Source organism: Dasypus novemcinctus, chromosome 15 (genome assembly GCF_030445035.2).
Source record: "Dasypus novemcinctus isolate mDasNov1 chromosome 15, mDasNov1.1.hap2, whole genome shotgun sequence".
Classification (NCBI taxonomy): Eukaryota; Metazoa; Chordata; class Mammalia; order Cingulata; family Dasypodidae; genus Dasypus; species Dasypus novemcinctus.
The window spans coordinates 8,686,852-8,706,448 of record NC_080687.1 but is presented as its reverse complement, the minus strand read 5'-3'; the positions used below and the strand labels follow the sequence as shown (position 1 = coordinate 8,706,448).

The 19,597-nt window shown below is 40.0% G+C and overlaps 1 protein-coding gene and 1 long non-coding RNA gene across 4 annotated transcripts in view; one reads left to right on the top strand and one right to left on the bottom strand.

Moving 5' to 3' along the window:
• LOC111760642 (uncharacterized) overlaps positions 1 to 18,600 on the bottom strand; it is a 149,086-nt gene extending 130,486 nt beyond the window's left edge. Inside the window, exon 1 of one of the 2 annotated variants that reach the window (XR_011645781.1) lies at positions 18,212 to 18,600. This is a non-coding gene — a long non-coding RNA (uncharacterized lncRNA). Of the gene's footprint in view, positions 1 to 18,064 lie in introns of both variants that reach the window. The other variant, XR_011645782.1, reaches the window with a different exon arrangement.
• Positions 18,601 to 18,848: 248 nt separating this feature from the next.
• The window catches only part of USPL1 (ubiquitin specific peptidase like 1), a 39,706-nt gene continuing 38,957 nt past the window's right edge, over positions 18,849 to 19,597 (top strand). The window contains exon 1 of one of the 2 annotated variants that reach the window (XM_023584774.2): positions 18,849 to 19,046. The gene's annotated coding sequence lies outside the window, so the exon portion shown is untranslated. The remainder of the gene's footprint in view (positions 19,047 to 19,597) is intronic. The other variant, XM_058277000.2, reaches the window with a different exon arrangement.

The window sequence follows — 19,597 nt, the reverse complement described above, 5'->3', positions numbered from 1 at the left end:
TTGATGAATTCCCTAGGAGAAGTTGTCTGTCTGAAAGAGATGGGAATCCTTTCTTCTGACTGTTGAAATCATCACTTCTCCTTTTAGGGCCTTCAACTGATTAGATGTCTCTCATTGTTGATGGCTATCTCCCCAGTTGATTGCAGATCTAATCAACCATAGATGCAATCAACTTACTAATGATTTAAGTCCATGAGACGTCCTTACAGTTAACAATCAAACCAAAGCTTGCCTGACCAAACAACTGGGCACTGTTACCTGGCTAAGTTGACACGAGTCTTACTATCACAGAGGGGGTAACTGATGTGACAGTAAGTTAGGGAATAGAAATTATGTGCCCCATTCATTTCCTTTCTCCTTTTAACATGGGATTTGGCTGACTGAAGAGGGACATTAGGTCTGTTCTCTGTCACACGGTAAACTTAGTGGGATAACCACTATACTTGTCAATAAAGAAGCTTGAGGTTTAAATCTGCCTAATTCTGGAGCGCAAGATCAGGAAGCCTGTTATTGCTGCAAACTGAAGCCACATTTCCAAACATCCTTTTCTGAATGTAGGCTTTTTTTTTTTTTTTTAAGGTAATGGGTTGGACTGAACCCAGGACCTCATATGGGAAACTGATGTACAAGCAGCTACACTGGCTCCCCTGAATTGTTTTTTTGTTGTTGTTGTTGTTTGTTTTCTTGCTTTGTGTTTTTTTGTTCCTTTTAGGGGGCACCAGAGACTGAATCCAGGACAGACCTCCCATGTGGAAAGCAGACGCTCAAATTCTTGAGCCATATCTGCTCCCTAAGCTAACATTTTAAACATCATCTATCTGACTTCTGCTTCATTTAAGTGAATTTAAACTAAGACAGAGAAAAAAAGGGAAATTACTTATTGTTTTGTATACAACAAAATATTTGCAAGTACTCAACAATATACTTGCTAATTTTATTCAACAACACATTAAACAAATTATATACCATGTTCAAGTGGGCTTTATCCTAGGTATGCAAGGATGGTTCAACATAAGAAAATCGATATAAAGTACCACATTAACAGATTGAAAGAAAAAAAAAGATAATCATCTCTCTTGACAAAGGAAAAGCATTTGGCAAGATACAGCATCCTTTCTTGATAAAAACACTTAGAAAGACAGGAATAGAAAGAAACTTCCTCAACGTGATGAAGGATATATATGAAAAACTCACAGTTAACATCATACTTAGTGGTAAAATGCTAAAAGCTTTCCCTCTAAGATCTGGAACAAGACAAGGATGTCCACTGTCATCGCTCTTATTTAACACTGTATTAGAGGGAAGCAGACGTGGCTCAACCAATAGAGTGTCCACCTACCATATAGGAGGTTCAGAGTTCGAACCCAGGGCCTCCTGGCCCATGTGGTAAGCTGGCCCATGTGCAGTGCTGCCGCGTGCAATGAGTGCCATGCCACAGAGGGGTGTCCCCCGCATGGGAAGCCCCAAGTGGAAGGAGCGTGCCCCTCAAGGAGAGCCATCCCACGTGAAATAAAGTGCAGCCCACCTAGGAGTGGTGCCACACACACAAACAGCTGACGCACCAAGATGATGCAATAAAAAAGAGACACAGATTCCCAGTGCCGCTGAGAATGCAAGTGGACACAGAAGAACACACAGCAAATGGACTAGAGAGAGCAGACACTGGGGGGGGGGGGGGGGGGAGGGCGACGGGAAAGGGGAGAGAAATAAAATAAATCTTTTAAAAAAACCAAAACATTGTATTAGAAATACCTGCTTGAGCACTTAGGCAAGAAAAAGAAATAAAATGAATCTGAATTGGAAAGGAAGGCGTTAAACTATCACTATTTGCAGATGACATGATCCTTTATGTAGAAAGCCCCCAAAAATCTACATCAAAGCTTCTAGAGGTGATAAATTAGCTTAGTAAAGTAACAGGATATAATCAACATGCAAAAACAAGAAACATTTCTGTACACTAATAATGAGCAATATGAGGAGGAAATCAAGGAAAAAATTCCATTTATAATAGCATTAGATTAAAATAGCTAAGAATAAACTTAACTAAGGATGTAAAGGACTTGTACACAGAAAACTACACAACATTATTAAAGAAAATCAAAGAAGACCTAAATAAATGGAAGAATATTCCATGTTCATGGATTGGAAGAGTAAATATCATTAAGATGTCTACCCTACCCAAATTGACTTACAGATTTTACACAATCCCCATAAAAATTACAACAACATTTTTTTACTGATCCAGAAAAGCCAATTATGAAATCTATTTGGAAGGGCAAGGGAGCCCCGAATAGCCAAAATATATTGAAAAAGAAAAATGAACTGGAGGAATCATGCTACCTGACTTTAAAGCATATTATAAAGCTACAGTGGTCAAACTGTATGGCATAGGCACAAGGATAGATATATTGACCAATGGAACCAAACTGAGAGTTCTGATAGAAACCCGCACATATACAGTCAACTGATATTAAAAAAGGCCACCAAGCCCATGCAATAGGGACAGAATAGTCTTTTCAACAAAAGGTTTTATGAGAACTGAATATTCATATCCAAAAGAATGAAATAGGGTCAGTGTCTCACACCCTATACAAAAATTAACTCAAGATGGATCAAAGACCTAAATATAAGAGCCAAGACCACAAAGCTCCTAGAAGATAATGTAGGGAAGTATCTACAACAGGGGTTCTCAATCTTTTTTGTTCTAAGGACCCCTCTGCCAGTCAGGTGAAAACCATGGACCCCTTCTCAGAATGTAGCAGCAGATACTTTTATGACACTCAACATTGGCATGTCTTTAAATTAAATTTTAGGAGTATTCAAAATTACGTTTTACAACTTTCCCATAATTTCAATAACTGATAGCCTAACATAGTTCAACATCTGTTCAAATGGTCATTTTTGGCAAACATTTAGAAATTCAAGTTTTTCCACAATGTCATAAAACCATCTCTGCCATCCTTACCAACCTTTCAGCGGGCAGTTATCCACGGCACTCAGAGCATGCTACATCAAAATAAAAACGATACTAAGTCCACACTATACTGCGTATTATTTAATAAATATATCACACCCACACCAACATGTCCCCACAAGAATAACACTTTTTAAAATTTTCAGTTCAGCCTGATGGATCCCCTGAAATCTTTCCGTGGCCTCCCGACCCCTGGTTAAGAACCCCTGATCTATGAGATCTTGTTGTAGGAAATGGTTTCATAAACTTTACACCCAAAGTGTGAGCAATGAAAGAAAAAAAATAGATAAATGGGATCTCCCCAAAATTAAAAATTTTTATGCTTTTAGGAGTTTGTCAAGAAAGTGAAAAGGTAGCCTATGTAATGGGAGAAAATATTTGGGAACCATTTATTCGATTAAGGGTCTAATAACTACCACATAAAAAGAAATGCATCTCAAAAGCAAAAAGACAAACAACTCATTGAAAAAATGGGGAAGGGAGCAGATATGGTTTGAGCAGTTGAGCGTCCACCTCCCACATGGGGGGCACAGGTTCGATTCCCAGTGCCTTCTGAAAGGACAAAAACAAACAACAAACAAAGGAACCAACTCAAGGAAGCTGATGTGGCTTGGCAGTTGAGCGCTAGCTTCCTACTACAAGGTCCCAGGTTCAACCCCCAACTCCCAGGACTTCAAAAAAAAAAAAAAATGGGGAAGAAATTTGAATAGACACTTCTCCAAACAAGACCTACAAATGACTAAAAAGCACATGAAAAGATGCTCATCATCACTAGGTCTTAGGAAAATACAAATCAAAGCTAAAATGAGATATCATCTTACACCAATTAGACTAGTGGCTATTAAAAAAAAACACAGAAAACTGCAAGTGGTGGAGAGGATGTGGAAGAATGGAAACAATCATCTACTGCTGGTGAGAATGTAGAATGGTGCAGCCATTGTGGAGGATGGTTTTCTGATTCCTCAGGAAGCTAACTATAGAATTGCCATATGATCCAGCAATCCTACTACTAGGTATATATCCAGAAGAAATGAGAGCAGAGACACGAACAGATACATGCACACCAATGTTCATAGCAGCATTATTCACTATAGCCCAAAGCTGGAAGCAACCCAAGTGTCCATCAACAGAGGAGTGCATAAGCAAAATGTGGTATATACATACAAATGAATATTACTCAGCTGTAAGAAAGAATTAAGTTTTAACATATGTAACAACATGGATGACTCTTGAAGATGTTTTGTTGAGTAAAGTAAGCCAAACACTAAAAGACAAATATTGCATGACCTCACTGATATGACCTAAGCATATTGAGCAGGCTCACAGAGACAGAATCTGGAAGATAGATTACCAGGTGACAGAAAAGAGGTAGAGAAGGGTGAGTCAATGCTCAATCTGGACAGAACCTATGATAAGATGGAAGAGGGTGCTTTAGCACTGTATGGGGGTGATGGTGGTGGATAAGTGAGTGGGGTTGATGGTGCGCAAGAGTAAGCGTGAAAAAAAAGACAGTAAAAATAAATTTTAAAAAAAAAAGAAAAAACCACTGGTAATATCACAAAAAAAGAGAGTAAGGGCGAGCAGGGTTGGTAAGGTGGGCTGGGCTATCCATGGAACTGGGGGAAGGGCTGGAGGAAGGAACAGGTGACCTCTGGGAAGGTGGAGGTCTGTAGTTGAAAAGGCAATTGTGGAAATGGTCTTTTGGCAAATATGGCAGGAAAGGGTCACAGGGGCAGAGTATTGGTGGTGGTAGGGATGAGTGAGAAATGGTACACCTGGGAAATGGTTCTTTAGAATATGAATAGGTTCATTTTGTTGGAGGGTTTTATCTCAGTGGGCGGAGACCCACACAATAAACAACAAAATATTAAACTCCCACCCTGGGGAGTCCTGCTATATTCATTCTCAAATAGATGGGCAAGAATGAAAACAGACCAATATGTCAAGCTCTCAATATCAATGCATTTAACAATGAACCTTATTCTTGTAAAATTGAAAGTTAGTCTAATAATAACTACTGCCTAAGAGTTAACCTCCTGAAAAACCTCCTTGTTACTGAAATGTGACCTCTCTTTAAGCCAAACTCAGCAAATAAATGTGCTCCCTTCCCCCAGGGTTGGGGATGACTTCTGGGGGTAAGCCTCCCTGGCACTGAGGAAGTAATACCAAGCACCAACCAGCAATGCATTTGGAAAAAGACCTTGACCAAAAGGGGGAAACATCAAATACAAAAGAGTTTTTACAGCTAAAAAATTTCATCAAAATTAATTGGGAGTTTCATTCAAGAGGTTACACTTATGCATGTCTCAGGCAGATTTCACTAAATGCCACTGTGAACAAAGCCTCAAATTGCTCTTTGGGGCTCTACAGCCATCCAGATACTATAGGGAAGGCACCCTGAAATCAGCACCCTCTTTCCCCAATGTAACAGACTCATTTATAATTTCCCTACACGTGATTCTTCTACCACTTTTATTTATGCCTATATTTTGCACTATACCCATTAAATTTTTGTCTCAGAGACTTAAATCTTCAGTTTGTTCATATGCTGGTTGGGCGCTGAATCTCAGAAGAATTGCAGCCAACACACTACTCTCCAGATCATTGGACTCACCCAGGATGACTAAGAAAATTATGATGAAAGACAACCCCCATCCAAATAAACAGTATATCTACAACAGCAAGCAAACAGTTCCTTCCATTAGCCTCATAAATTCTAAGCCCCATCTCAATCTGAGGCAGAGCAGGTGTCACCATGCCAAAATCCTCAAGGTTGAGTAATAAACAAACCTAAGGAAGAAATGCAACTATGGACAAAGTAAACTTATTAACATTGTAATAATAAAAGAACATGCAACAATGTTATAAAGTTAGTGGTTACCAGAGGTTCTGAGGGGGAGGGCATAATAGGTGGAACAAAGGCATTTTAGGACATTGAAATTAAGTGTAAACCACAATGTAAGATATAAACCTTGGTTAGTAGCAATGCTTCCATATTTATTCATCAGTTCTAACAAACGTGGGAAAATGTGGGAGCAGGTAGAGTATATGGGAATGGGAAGTATATGGGGGTGGAGAATATAGGAATCCTAATACTCTAAGTGAAACTTTACTGTTATCTAAAACCTCTTTAATAATAGTTTATTATATTAAAAACAAAAATAAAAAACAAGAGGGAGGCCCAAGGACTCACACTTCCTGACTATGACTTGTAGAATAAAACTACATGGTCAAAACAGCATGGTATTTGCATAAAGATAGACACATTGATCAATGGAATCGAACTGAGATTTCAGAAATAGACCCTCATCTCTACGGTCAACTGATTTTTTTTTTTTCTTTGAAGATTTATTTTTTATTTATTTCTCTCACCTTTCCCACCCCTCCCCACCCTTAGTTGTCTGTTCTTTGTGTCCATTCGCTGTGTGTTCTTCTGTGTCTGCTTATATCCTCGTCAGCAGCACTGGGAATCTGTGTCTCTTTTTGTTGAGTCATCTTGCTGCATCAGCTCTCTGTGTATGCAGCTTCACTCCTGGGCAGGCTGCACTTTTTTCATGCTGGGTGGCTCCCCTATGCAGGAGACACCCCTGCGTGGCACGGCACTCCTTGCGTGCATCAGCATTGTGTGTGGGCCAGCTCACCACATGGGTCAGGAGGCCCTGGGTTTGAACCCTGGACCTCCCATGTGTGGGTGGATGCTCTATCCATTGAGCCAAATCTGTTTCCCTCAACTGATTTTTGATGAGCACCAAGTTCACTTTTCTGGGGACATAACAGTCTCTTTAACAAATGTGCTGGGAGAACGAGATATCCCTAACCAAAAAAATGAAAGAGGACCCATATCTCCCTCCCTATGCAAGAGTCAACTCAAAATGGATCAAAGATCTAAATATAAAAGCCAGAATCATACAAGTCCTAGAAGATGATGTAGGGAAACATCCACAATACCTTGTAATAGGTGGGGATTTCTCAAACCTTATACCCAAGGCACAAGCAAAAAAAGAAAAACAACAACAGATAAATGGGACTGTCTAAAAATTAAACACTTCTGCACCTCAAAAGACTTTATGAAGAGGGTAAAAAGCCAGCCTACTCAATGGAGAACATATTTGGAAATCACTATCTGTCAAGGGTCTAATGTACATGATATATAAAGAAATCCTACAACTCAACAATATAAAGACAAATGGCCTGATTAAAAAAATGGGCAAAAAACCTGAATAGGCATTTTTCTGTGGGTTCAGTGATAACATCCCCCCTTTCATTTCTGATTTATTTGCATCCTCTCTTTTTCTTTATTAGTCTAGCTAAGGGTTTGTCAATGTTATTGATTTTCTCAAATAACCAACGTCTGGTTTTGTTGATTTTCTCTATTTTTTCTTTTTTTGTTCTCAATTTCCTTTATTTCTGCTCTATTTTTCTTATTTTTTTCCTCCTGCTTGTTTTGAGATTGGTTTGCTGTTCTTTTTCTTGTTTCTCCAATTGGTCAGTTAGGTCTTTGACTTTAGGTCTTTCTTCTTTTTTAATATAGGCATTTAGGGTTATAAATTTTCCTCTCAGCACTTCATTCACTGTATCCCTTTAATTTTGATAAGCTGTGTTCTCATTTTCATTTGCCTCAAGGTATTTACTAGTTTCTCTTAAAAGTTCTTCTTTGACCCACTCTTTAAGTGCGTGTTGTTTAGCTCCACACACTTGTGAATTTTCCCTCTTCCTGTCTCTTGCTGATTTCCAGCTTAATTTCATTATAATCTGAAAAGGTGTTTTGTCTATTATTTCATTCTTTTTATATTTACAAGACCAGCTTTGTGACCCAACATGTGGTCTACAGTGGATAAAGATCCATGAATACTTGAGAAGAATGAGAAGCCCACTGAGCTGGGATGCAACGTTCTATATATGTCTGTTAGGTCTAGCTCATTTATCATATTGTTCAAGTTCTCTGTTTCCTTATTGATCTTTCTAGTTCTTCTATCTACTGATGTGAGTGGTATGTTGAAATCTCCAAATACTATTATAGAGATGTCTATTTCTCCCTTCAGTTTTGCCAAAGTTTACCTCATGTATTTTGGTGTACCTTCTTTAAGTCCATAGATATTTATGACTGTTACTTCTTCCTGGTGGATTGTCCCTTTTATTAGTAATATAACAGCTTTTACATCGCATAACTTTTTTTGCATTTAAAGTGTGTTTTGTCCAATATTAGCATAGCTACCTCAACTCTTTTTTTCACTTTTGTTTGAGTGGAATATCTTTTTTTCAATCTTTCACTTTCAGCTGATTTTTATCCTTGGATCTAGAGTCTCTTGTAGACAGCAGCAGATGGATGCCTCATGTTTTTTAATCTATTCCGTCAGTCTGTATTTTTTAATTGGAGAGTTTAGTCCATTCACATTCAATGATATTAATGTAAATGCACTATTTACTTTCACCATTTTATTCTTTGGCTTTCGTATGTCATATATTTTCATCTATCATTTTTACCCTTTTGGTTATCCTTCCTGATAGTCTTTCTTTCTACACTCTACTCCAAGCCTCTCTCTCTTTTTTCTTTTTGGGCTTTAGGACTCCCTTTAGTACTTCTTGTAAAGCTGTGTTTTTTGTTTGTTTTTTATATACTCTCTTAGTTTCTGTTTCTTTGTGAATATTTTAAACTCACCTTCACCTTCATATCTGAAGGGCAATTTTGCTGGATAAAGAATTCTTGGTTGTAATTTTTCTCTTTCCTAATTAAAGCATACCAGTGTCCTTTCACCTCCATGATTTTTTTTTCATTTAAAAATAATTTATTGAATATGTCATTCATACATGTACATAAACAATAAGTGTACAGTGAAAGTTGTAAAGTTATAAAACAAACATGCATATCATACAGGGCTTCCATATATCACTTCACCACAAATACCACGTAATGTTTGTTTCTCCCTCGCTGCTTTCAGAATTTTCTCTTTATCTTTGGTGTTTGACATTCTGCGTAGTATGTGTCTTGAAGTAGATTTATTCAGACATATTCTGATTGGAGTATGTTTAATTTCTTGGACATGAAAATTCCTATCTTTCATGAGAGTTGGGAAATACTCTGCCATTCTTTCCTCAAATACTTTTTTTTTTTTCAGTTTATGACCAACTGATTTTTTTTTTTGAATTTTTAAAATTATTTTTTAAAAGATAAATAGATCACAAAAAATGTTACATTAAAAAATATGAGGTTCCTGTATACCCCACTCCCCACTCCTCCCATATCAACAACCTCTTTCGTAAGTGTGGCACATTCATTGCATTTGATGAATACATTTTGGAGCCCTGCTCACAGCATGGATTATAGTTTACATTGCAGTTCACACTCTCCCCCAGTCCATTCAGTGGGTTACAGCAGGATATATAATGTCCTGCATCTGTCCCTGCAATATCATTCAGGACAACTCCAAGTCCCAAAAATGCCCCCATATCACACCTCTTCTTCCCTCTCCTTGTCCTCAGCAACTCCTGTGGCCACTGTCTCCATATCAATGATACAGTTTCTTCCATTGCTGGAGCCACAATAATTCTGTAGTAGAATACCAATAAGTCCACTCTAATCCATATTTTATTCCTCCATCCTGAAGACCCTGGGATGGCAATGTCTACTTCACCTCTAAATTGAGAGGGGACTTAGATCCCACATGGCTGATAGATGGGATTCTCCTGGTTGCAGTTATAGACTCTCTCGGTTCCCTGATGTGGTGGTTTCCCATCCTCACCTCCCTGTTAGCTGACCTTGGTAAGTCCAACAGACCGGAGAGTAGGTGTGGTAACCTAACTCCCTGAGCCCCTGCTCACATTTTTCCATTCTTTTCTCCGTTCTTGCTCTTCGATTTCCATTGTTCTGTCTCCAACATCACTTGTTATTTCTTCTATGATTTTGAGTTTGGTGTTGTGGGCTCTAATGTGTTTTGTTTTTACAGATTTATTTCTCTCCCCTTACCCCTCCCCCTCATTGTCTGCTCTCTCTGTCCATTCGCCATGTGTTCTTCTGTGCTCACCTGCATTCTTGTCAGGTGGCACCTGGAATGTCTCTTTTTGTTGCGTCATTTTGCTGCATCAGCTGTGTGTGCTGCCACTTCTGGGTGGGCTGTGCTTTTTTCATGTGGGGTGGCTCTCCTTGTGGGGTGCACCCCTTGCACGTGGGGCACCCCTACAAGGGGGACACCCCTGTGTGGCACGGCACTCCTTGCATGAGGCAGCAGTGCATGTCGGCCAGCTCACCACATGGGTCAGGAAGCCCTGTGTACTGAACCCTGGAACTCCTATATGGCAGGTGGGTGCTCTATCAGTTGAGTCACATCTGCTTCCCTCTAATGAGATGTTTTTAATCTTACCTATTATGTTTTTCATTCCCATAAGCTATTATTTTTTTATTAAAATTCTTCTCTGTGCTCACCAAGTTTCTTCTTGATGTCCTTTATATCTAGTCATATTTTCTTACAATTTGTTGATTTAATTTAATAGATTTGTATTAACCTTGTTGATTAGTTATCTCAAATCCAGTGTCTTGTCTGGGGGTTTGATATATTCCTTTGCTTGAGCCATATAATTTTTCTTAATATGGCTTGTAATTTTTTGCTGATACCTAGGCATGTGATTATCGCATGTTTGATTTCACTCTCTTGCCTAGGGATTTAGTGGTGGGATGCTGTGGGTTACTGCTGTTCTTTGATTCCTGGTTCAACTTGTTATAGCTCTTAAGGATTTTCCCAGTTTTGTTGCTCAAATTCCAGCCATAAACCCAGTAATGGGTTGCAGACTTGCTTCCAAGAGCCCTGGGGAGGGAGGCAGGTTGTAAAGGCCCAAAAAAGCCTATTTAATTAATTTTTCCTTGTATACACTTTTTTTGTAGGTAACTGTCCTGCCTTGTATGGTACTCTTCAGCAGTCCTCTTAGTTCCAAATCCTGGTCAGAATGTGTTAGCTGTAACCAGGTGACAGAGTACCCTACCTCAGGGCCATTCAGAGCCTCGCAAATAAAATGTTCTCTGCTGTTCTCCTCCCTCTGGAAGCAGCTCTCTCCCTATTCTGGGTAGGAAATAATTCCACTCCCCTGGGTCCTCCACAACCAGTCCTCATCAGTAGGGAGGGTGTTTAAGAGGGCTGGATCTCTTTAGTCCCTGCTGGCTTCCAGGGCAAACAATGGTGTGGCCCCACTTGGCCCGGAAGGGCTTGTGGGACCTGGCAGACCAAATTTGTTGGCCAAAAGCTGAACCAGCTTTCCTTCCCTGGGGAAGTGGTCCCCTGTGGCCCCTCTGTCCATAGCCAGCCAAAGGTCAGAGGGCTCAAAGCTGTCTGCTCCTAGGGTGGGGGGGATGGCTGCTGGCAGCTACAGCTTTTACTCACAAGTTTTCCTGTTCAGATTCTTTTTATTTTATCCTTTTCTCTTCTGGTTGTCAAACCTTCCCCTGGTGTTCTGAGCCTTAGAACATTATTTCCCATGCCATTTCTGCCTGTCTTCTACCTATTTTTTCCTGGGAGAGAGAGATGAATACTCTCTCTAATATTCCATCATCTCAGAAGTTTGGGTTGGCTTTTATAATGGGAATTTATGTCAAAGCTCACATTTCTGAGGCTGTGGAAGTGTACAAACCAAGGCATCATCAACAGGTCACTGTCTCACCAAGCTGCAGTTGTGTGTGATTAGGTACACAGCAGTGACATCTGAAAATGCTTTTTCTCCAAGCTCAGCTGTAGGTGATGGGGAACATGGGCAGGCATTAATGGCTGTTCTGCAGGTCTCTGCCTTTTCCTCCAGGCTAACTTTCTCCCCAAGCTCAATTGTGGGTGATCAGGCCTATGATTCATTTCTCCCATCTCCTCTGGTCTCATCTCTTTCAGCTTCTAGAGAAACCGTTTCCATGCCTCTTGATTGGCATGGAAACATTCCAACCTATAGCCTCCAGGACCTCTCTCTCAGCCTTTTGGGCCTTCTCTACCTCTGCTGCTTTTTCCTGTGTCTTTGGCCTTTTATTCCTGCCTTTACAAAGGACTCCAGTAAGAGAAATAAGACCTATCCTGGGTCCTGCAATCTAATTAAAGGCCCTTTACTCAAGTGATGTCATCAAAAGATCCCATCTAAAATCTGTTTACAGGCACAGGAATGGGTTCTCTTTAAGAACAGGATTTCCTGGGGTCTACAAAAGACTCAAAGCAGCACAGTTAACAACTCCTAAATGAATTACAAGGCACTATAATGGGTATTTTGTGCCCTTGATGAGCTTAAAGTGTTATCTGGGGTGAAACAAAACACCCAGAGGGTTACATAGTAATATAAGAACCAACTAAAAATTATAAACTATTAGAAGCATATGATTATGAACAAATGGTGAGAAACTGTGACATGTGGACCTTTGGTAAACAGAATATCTATGAGAGGAAGGTAAAAATATAGATGCCCAGGTCTACAGGAATAGGACCCAAACGATTTTATCTTTCCCAGTATAACATGACCCATACCAATTTATGAGCCAGTGGTACACATGGTTAGGGCTATGACTTTGGAAAAATGAGACTACTGTGAGCTGGAACAGAAAGGGTTATAGTCATAGAACTTGAACTGAACTTTTATGGACAAGGAAGGTTAGACAAGTTGAAAGAGGAAAGGGGGAAAGCAATAATTTGCTGAGAACTTAACTACCACTCTTCTATATATTACATCATTTAAATCATTTCATTTCATGTATGGAAAAATTGAGGCTGAGAAAAGTTAAATAATTGCGGCCATAAAACTAATTAAATGACAGAAGTGGTATTAATAGATATTTTATTTTACAAATGAAATTGAGCCTCAGGGATGCTAAATATTTTGTCTCAAGAAACAAAATTGGAAAGTGGCAGAACTGAGATTATTAAGTGGGTAATTTGAAAACAGGTCTGTGAATCTAAAGCTTTTCTTTCTCTTTCTTCCTTTCTTTTGAGTGGAAGGAGGTCTATATTGCTTAAGAAAATAAATCAAATTGGACTATCAAAAAGCAGATTTCACTTTAATTTGTGATATGGCCAGAGATTAGTATATTAAAGAAAACATATGGCTTAAAAAAAAAAAGTTTTCAATGATCAATGTTTTTGTCTTAATCAATTAGCTTATTAAACCATTACCAAATGCCAATTAGCCATCAGTCAGAATCCAATCGTTAGACTGAATGGATAACTCAGCAGCTAGTTGGAAACTGCCAATGGAGTAAAAACAGTCAAATTATTTTAGGGCTAGCCTCAATTTTAGAAGTATAATGTTTAAAGCTGGCTTAAGTTTATTTATAAATGAGATTTTAAAGATTTGTTTTATTATAATGCTTGATTAGAATACTTTGTGGTCAATATTACCATTTTAAGGACTTTAAAGAAACTGAAGATGAATATTCACTCACTTCTATTCTCCTTCTATAGGGACTTGTAGTCTATTTTTTTTTATCTTCAAAACTAAAATCAAAGCTCATCCCCCCCATTGATAATACACTTTGAATGGACTGTATGCTTTATTAAAATGTACCAATAAAATTGATTTAAAAAAATCATTTCCATGAGGCCCTTCACAAAATCATTTTTCCACTGTTGCTCGTACACAACATTGCTTTTAAGTCTATTTAGCATTTAGGTTACTGTTTTTAGGGATAAGACCCATGCATTATTCACCTTTGCATTCCTCAGCATTTAGTACAGTGCCTTACACATTCAATAAAACTTGTCAAAGAATCTTTAATGTTTTCCTCAATAAAATGAACACATCGAATATGTGTACATATTCCAAACCAACCTTGAAGTAACATAGAAGAACATGGAGGAAACACGCTGTTGAAAACATTTCCTTTTAAGAATGGGTTTGGTCAGCCATGTCAATCGGGATTTGGGAGCCATCATGATCATAATAATTGCTCAACAAGTATGTGCTATACACCAGGCACTGCATGTACAATGGCAAACGAAATAGCTGTAGTGCATGCCCTTACAGCTTACAGCTCAGGAGAGGGACAGACATTAAATAACTTAAACAAGTAAATAATGTAATTAAAAGTTGAGAAGAGTGGTATGAGGAAAGCAAACAGCAGGTGGTAACAGAAATCAGAGAGGGGAGGATGGTAGAGGGCTCCTCAGGTTGGACAGCTTGACACGTGGCATTTAAGCAGATGCTTGAAGGATGAGAACAGTCAATTAGGGAAAGAGAAGGATAATAGCATTGCCAGGACAAAGGCTAGAAAAGGGAGGCCAGTTGCTTCAATGCCAGCTTTAGGAAAATACAGTTACTATAGCACATACCTTAGCCTTCTGATTTTCCTTTTTGTTACTGTTTCTAGCATTTTTCCTTTTCTGATGATTTGCATGAGGGTTAAGTGTTTTAAATTTTTCTGGCTAAATTAAATGATGGCATGAACTCTGGGAACATGAAACTACTCATTTCCAAATAATCCTAAATTCCTTCCAATCCTTACGACTGATAAATTCATCTTCAAGTGACAACCATATCCCAATTAGGAAAGAGTACTTTTCTATGTTAGCTTAATTTTTGATTTGGTGCTCTCCTGATTGCTAATCAGCGTGTTGTGTGATTATTTCACTAAATTTTATAGAATGTTGTTTTGCCATCAGAAAAATGCAAGGTTGCTTTCTGAAGTATAGGTTGCTCTAGTGTCTAGGCAGAGTAAATGTACCTAAAGCAATCCCTAACCACTGGAGATACTCAGTTCTACTGCTGGAGCCCTAAGTAAACTGTGGAATCATGTCCTGTAATGGAAAAAGCCCAGGATTAGAAATCAGGATTTAGCTTTTAGTACCACATCTGTACCTTTTTATGCAAATTTAGGTGAACGGTTTACTCCTTCAATGCTTAGTTTTCTTATTGGTAAAGTGGGAATACACAGAAGTTGGATTTTACACAAATTCAACTATATGTGCTTGGCAAGAAAATTAAAAGGAAAAAAATCAATTTAATAGCATTCAGTGAGGATATGCCCTGGAGTGAGCATGAGATGGAAAGCACAAATCCGGTGCTCCATCCACAAAAATATTGCTCTGCTACCTGATTTTAGTGTTCAAAGATGTATAGATTTGTTTAGGACAAGGTCCTTAAACATCATTCATCTGTTTCATCTAGGGTTTAAATGAAGAAAGTCACTCAGGCGATATGATTTGTCTCAAAATGCTTACTTTAGAATCAAATTGGGTGTTGACCCTACTATATTATTATATTATACTGGCATAGGAAATAAAAATCAAAGTAGATGGAACCTTAGAACTACATGGTTGTGACCCTGATTTACAGCTTTTTCAAGTTTTATCAATTATGTCACTTTCCCAATAGAGTCATAACATTGTTTAGAGCACAGATATATTCATGTATACAGAGCAGGATAAAAGCACAGTAACACTGCACAATGATTTTAATAAAGATCTGAAAAAGCAGTAAATATCCAAAAGGAGGACTGATGAAAAATGATGTATGCATACAATGGAATGTCATGGAGCCATAAAAATGAGGAAACACCTTACATAATGACATACAACTTCTAAAAGAAGTAAAAACAAAAAGGTAAATAAACAGTATACATAGTATATATCATTTATGTAAAAAAAGAAAAATAAAATACAGTAAATATAGTACCTATTTGCTTGCATATGCTTTTATTTAAAAAACAAAAACAAAATAAAACAGAAACTATCATTGGCTGCTTCCTAGGCAGGGAACTAGGTGGCTGAGGGACAGGTGTGGAAAGCAGACTTTACACTGCATAGACTTTACATACCTTTTGAATTTTCGACCATGTAAACTTATTACCAAATCCAAAACAAAACACAGAATTTATATCACAGAGAACAGAGCTTAGGATGAAATGGGATAATGTTCTTAGTGGGAACATTCGAAAAAGTGGACAGTTTTTTCCAAGATTAAATGTCTGCAGATAGAATTTTAGAAGTATAAAGGAACTTCTTTAAGAAATCCATCCATTCCAAACTTCTCATCTTATAGATCTTTAAAGTGAGGCCTTGAAAATTGACTTTGTAAGGTCACATAGATGGAACCAGAAACCAGATAATCCAACAGTCACTCTAGGACCCTTGATTATTTTGTGTGGGCAAAACAGTCATGTAAATTTGGGCTACCTAATGAGTTGTCATGTTCAATCTAAATTTCAGAGTCTAGAGTATTAAATAATCTCAAACTCTAGGACTACAATGTCTTGTCTGGACCACCTATATAGATACAATTATCAAGGGTCTGTACATATCTCTATCATCCCACTTATTACATTATGATCAATGTATATTTTTACTATCCTTCTAACTGACCTTAATTCACTAAGGTCCAACGACTAGAATATTTTAAGTTTTGTAAATATACAAAATTAACAGAGGTAAAAAAAATCCCTTGACCAAAACCCAGGAGTTGGATGTGTTATACAAACAAAAATTTCTTGAACTTAAAAATGATACAAGGTACACAAACCATCATGTTACACTCCAAATCCCAACAGCCAGAGGCTGCACCCCATAAACATTGCTATTTCTTCAGCAAAACATATGGGATAAAGACGATCTATAACTGCTCATTAGTTCAGGTTATATTTTGCTACCAAATGAATTTTGTCTCAAGCTTAAAGAGCTTTTGGTATTCAGAGCTTTCTGGATGTTGTAATTAGGGGATTACGGACCGTACTCAAAAGGGTGCTATTAGAAAGCACAGTCACTTAACTCTCATCCTTTTTATGAGATCAGAACAGCAGTCATAGCAGCAGAAGGCTTGCTTTGCAGTTAAGGAATCCAACCTAGCAGAGTGCTGCGGAGCTGACAGCGAGAGAAGAAAAAAGGAAACTCCCTGTTGTATAAGACTGAGTCCTCTGCAGTTTTTTCATTAGTTATAATTCAATAAAAGTTCCCTTTGACTAAATCACGTGAGCTTACAAATGGAAATAAGTAAATAAAATTTTTGTCCCACATTGCTGACAAGGGGATTGAAGCAATGGGCTCTACTCCTACTGGAAGGTAACTGCACTTCTTGAGGGACCAGCATATACAGAAGGAGGCATTCCAAATATATTGTTAAGTAAGAAGCAGAAATGTATAGTTTACTCAAGGTGGCACCATTACCGAAATTGAAAGGGGAATTTTCTAGTCAACCTCTTTATGAGTAAATTGTTCCTACTTCAGAATCCTTCCCTTATATATTTTTTCTACCTTTCACAAGGGGAAAAGCTCTGAGGTAAATTAGCACACTAAAATCCTTTTCATTCTTTCCACAACTCAAGCCCCACCCCCATTTTGTTTGTGTCACTACTATTTATTTTTTTCGGGCAAAAATTCAAATTTGCACTAAAAGGCAACAAATCAGCTTTGCAGACAATATTCGATTTTTGATATTCAGTTTGGTCATGTTTTTTCAATCTTAACATTTTAGGTGCATTGTAACCAAACCAATTGTTTCGTTCAATTTCAGTAAAATCCAGCCAGTTTATTTAAAAAAAAAAAAAGTGGATTCCATTTTAAAAAGAGAAACAGCAATGGTGACCAAGAAATACCCTCATATGGGCTATGTCAGGAAGAAATGTTGCTTTCTCTAATTATAATTCGTAAACAAAACAAAACCCCAAACCCTAACCAACTACATCTTATAACAAATACACCAGCATATTAATAACCTAGTACACACAAAAAAAGGTAAACAAAAAATACTAACCAACCTATATATTCAGTCTGGAGAAAAACCAAACAAACTTCCTAGTTGGCTTTCTTGGCTATTTGCATTCGGAAGTACCGAAAACTATAACCCTTTTTACGTATAAGAATTTCTTGGTAGATGGGATTTGTTTCCTCACCCTATCAAAACAGTCTACATTATTCCAGAATATAATCATTTCGATTGAGACCACACATTCAAAAACAAAGACAAAAAAACCCACGGCCCAAAATGCCAATTCGTGGCTTCTCGGTAAAGAAATGGCCAGAAACTGCAAATTGCTATCCCAGGACAAACTACTAACTAGTTTACAGAAAGGACTTCTGCTGTCTCTAAGATTCAGAAAACATACTCAGAAACAGCGCACACGATAATCTTCCTACGAAGGCAGAGCCTTACATTTAGAAATGAAACGAGGACTCCCCCTTTTCTCTGAAGTTAAAACCAGGCAGAGCAGCTGACAAGCGCGCCGCGGGGACAGAGGAGCTGCGGGGCGGGAAGAAGGGCTCAGGGATGGAGTCCCTGCGCTGTGGCCACTCCCCTTACCGTGAGAAGATCTGGGAGGGAGGAAAGGAGGAGAAACACCCCAGAATCCTGGAAGAAAAGCCCCTGGCCTCGAGTGGGGAGTAGGGAGACAGGGGGCAGCTCCGTGTGTGGTGACCCTTGTGGTGAACTCGCACTAGGGTGCACGGCTGTCGCCGAGGCTTTAGGGGAGCCGGATCTGGGGGCGTCGCGTGCCCCGAAGCGAGGCCGCGGCCCAGCGCGGACGCGCCGGCGAAGCCCTCGTTCGCGCCTCCGTGGGCTCCGGGGCCCTCCCTTCGGCCCCCGCCCCGGCCACTCCGCTCCAGCAGCTCCCGGCCTCGGCCTGGAACTAAGGCCGCGCAGAGCTCTGTCTCCTCAGAGCAATCCCTCCGCGGCGGGGCCCGCACTTGTTTAGTCACGCCCCACCCCCTGGTCGCCGGCGTCACCTCCGCCACTCGAGCGCTTTCCAGCAGCTTCCAGAAACCTCGCCTCCCCCCAACCTCGTCACTCACACGGGGCGGGCTGGGCCGGCCCCAGCCCCACCCCTGCTCGTCGCTGCAGCTGAAATTACGGCTGCAGCATCGGGGCGGGCGGCCACGCCTCTGCGGAGCCCGGCCGGAAGTGCCCTCGCCCTCCCGTTCCTCCCCGTGCCCACGGCCTTTCGGGCCCCGCGCGGGGCAGGAAGGGGGACTCTTTTGCGGCGGACTCAAGCCGGAAGCTGCTTTCCCGGCGCCCGGCCGGTGGGGGAGGAGCCGTCGGAGGGGAACGTGGGGTGAACGTTGCGCTGGGTGGTGTGGAGCTCAAGCTGGAACTGGGGTTCGGAGCGACCCGGTGTGAGGAAGGGGAATACCCGCGGCAGGTAAGGGGGAAGAGGTGTGGTTTCCCTCCGCTCTCGAGGTGGGAAAGGGTTCCAGAGTTGGGGTGACTCGCGGGGTGGTTTGCACGCCGAGGCGACGGCTAGGCTGGGAGGTGAGGGGCTGGGTTTGGGTAGAAAGGTTGGTGAATGAGGCATAGGGATAGCATTACTGAACCTTTTGGGCTCAGAGAGGTAAATACCGAAGAGAAACCAGAGTTTGTTTCACTCTCCCAAGGAGGATGGAGAAGGGGAGGGTTAACAGAACCCTGCGCCTTCTTGGGTTTCCAAGGTTGGGTTTCGAGACTGACCTCGCTTGGTCTTACCCGTCTCTGATTCAGGACGTCTGGGTTTGGTGTCAGACCCTGCCGGGCGCTGCAAGCCGACCCCCTTCTTCGGTTTGAAGTCAGTTGTGGCCTTACCTTTAACAGTTCACTTGCTGAACCCATTTGATCTTGCGGGTTAAGCTCAAATGCCTATAAAGCTCTCCCCGAGCAGCGTTTCTCAGCGTTTTCCCAATTTGCGCTTGGGACCGGGAATTACATTTAAATTGCATA